The sequence below is a fragment of the Hippopotamus amphibius genome, chromosome 17 (assembly GCF_030028045.1).
Source record: "Hippopotamus amphibius kiboko isolate mHipAmp2 chromosome 17, mHipAmp2.hap2, whole genome shotgun sequence".
NCBI classification, from domain to species: domain Eukaryota; kingdom Metazoa; phylum Chordata; class Mammalia; order Artiodactyla; family Hippopotamidae; genus Hippopotamus; species Hippopotamus amphibius.
Genome location: NC_080202.1, coordinates 3,120,953 through 3,123,523, shown reverse-complemented (window position 1 = coordinate 3,123,523; position 2,571 = coordinate 3,120,953). Strand labels below are relative to the sequence as shown.

The 2,571-nt window shown below is 37.8% G+C and overlaps 1 pseudogene; it reads right to left on the bottom strand.

Annotated features, from left to right (window-relative positions):
- Positions 1–1,721: 1,721 nt before the first annotated feature.
- Positions 1,722–2,292, bottom strand: LOC130840316 (60S ribosomal protein L9-like; annotated as a pseudogene).
- Positions 2,293–2,571: the final 279 nt, after the last annotated feature.

The following is a 2,571-nucleotide window of genomic DNA, read 5'->3' as shown; positions in this document are numbered from 1 at the left end:
ACCCCTATGTCATCACCCCTTAAGATCTTTTTATAACGTCTACCCTATACTTGTGTTTTTTATGTAATCTCTCTGTATATAACTTTCCTTTTCTCCCCTTTTACACGTTCTGATTTTTCAGAATTCTGCCGTTCCCACCACATCATTCATTTCATAATTCTACCTCCCTGGCAAAGGAGGACTCCTACCCTTCAGCATTTCCTTTTAGGTTGATTTATTTAAATTTTCTGAGAATTTAAAAACTCACTGAGAATCTTACCCTTTTCTTTCTGATCAAGCCCATAATCTAATAAAATACAAAATAGTTACGCATTTATCATTTATAACTTGCCCTTACTCCAGAAGTAGATATATGAACCACCTTTGCACTACATAATCCTCATTATTTCATAAAATACTAGAAATAGTCTTCACCAGTGAGACCACCTGACACCCAGAAAGGCAGCAGGATTTCTTGATTCAATTTGTCTGATACTTTCAGAATCCTCCATCTATTCGTTCTCCCTTCTTTTCTTCTAATTTTCCACTTCTTTGTCACACCTATGAACAGCAAAACCTTTCTGTGTATCAGATGCTGCCTGCCTGAGGTTCCAGTTGCTATACGTACTGTGTCCAGTGACTGGAGACCGCGTCCCGGGCCTCTCAGCCCCGCTCCCCTCCTCGCCCACCACCCCCTTCAGTCCCACAGCGGCTGCTGTGAATCACCCCTAAGGGGTTCCAGCTCACTTTCCAAGAACAGTGTCTGTTCTGAAGCACACAGTGCAAGTTTTTTCATTCTAAATACATCTTTGTATTGTGTGACTGCAAAAAAAATGTCATTTTCCTTAAGGGAAACAGAAAAAAAATAATTGAAAAGATGAATGGCAAGAGAAAAATGATCAAAGGCTGGGAAGAGATCACGTATTTAAAAAATTCAAAAGGACCATAAACATATGAAAAATGTTCACTCTCAGATTCAAAACTGAAAATTAAAATCACAAGACGCCCCTTCCATCTATCAGATGGGCAAGATTAAATAGATTCTCAATCTCAGGATTGAGGAAACTTTCTAGGAAATTGCATTCTCCTTGCTAGAAAAAACGTGAATTAAAACACTCTCTCTAGAAGCCAGCTCAACAACATGTACCGAAACTCCTAAGTTATGAGTCAAATCTATGCAAAAGTTTCTAAAAACTTAATTTCTTTGTTAAAGGAAATAAAAGAGTAACATGAGTAAACTTTAGCCATCTGTATTATCATAACAACGTTATTTAGAATAGTGCAAAAAAGGGAAACAGACAAAATGTCCATCAACTTGAGATTGGCTGTGTCATTTTTAACACGTCCATGTGATGGAAGCCGTGATACTATTAGAAATCTCATCTTTATAGCACGTTGTTAAGTGAGTAAATTAAGCATGAAAATAATATGGATGGTTTAGTTATAAAATCAGAATCATTTTTAATCAGTTTTAGAGAACTGTACACATGTCTAAGACAGAATACCAAAAGATGGCAAAATAAAAAGTGGGTATTTCCGGGTGGTCAGATTTGCAGAGAATTTATTTTCTCTTTTATGCTTTTCTGTGTTTTCCAAATTATTCATAATAAATAAACCTAACTCTTTTTTGTACTTTATTTTTGTTGGTTTGTGTTCTCAAGACAAAAGAGGCTTTATTCGTTTTTAAAATATCCCCGATGAGTCTGGCCTGTTGCGGTTTCTGGGGCTGGATTACTCAGATCTTATCCATCAGCCTGCTGAACCGTTCCTTTTCCAGAAACATAGTACCATCCAAAAATTTTCTGATATCTTTGTTTTTAACTGTTGTGGCTTGCTCAGTCAGAGCGGCTGAATTTGACACAAGTTCAAGGTCATTTCCTTCAAGAATCAACTCATCTTTCCGGGCTTGAGAAACTGAACAAGCCATGCCTGGCCTCATCTGAACCCTGCGGATGTATTTTTCACCCCCAAAATTTCCGATTTCAGCAAGAGAACCATTCTCCAGAATAACAACGTTGATGGGGAAGTGAGTATACACAGACCTCATCTTGTAACGGAAGCCCCGTGTAACACCCTTGATCGTGTTCTGTACGTGACTGTGCGAACAGTGGCCGGTTCCTTTCTATCCCCCCACCGTTTGTCGACCCGGAGCCTCTTCTTTTTCTTTCCAAGGACACTGAGGCCTACATTGATGTGATTGAAGTCCCTCCACAGGGTGCCCCTGGGGCCCTTCACAACAACTTTGTGTCCCATCAGAGCAACGTTGACATTTTCTGGAATGTCGATAGTCTGATTGCTGAGAGTGGTCTTCATTCTCGCAGCAGATGCGGCAAAGGGCTGTTTGTTTTTATATTTTTAATTTTTTGTTTGAAGTATAGTTGGTTTACAATGTTAGTTTCAGGTGTACAACACAGTGGTTCAGCTATATATATATATATATATATATATATATATATATATATATTCTTTTCAGATTCTTTTCCCTTGTAGGTTACTAAAAAATATTGAATATAGTTCTCCATGTTAAACAGTAAGTCCTTGTTGTTTATCTATTTTACATATAGTAGTTTGTATCTGCTAATTCCAAACTCC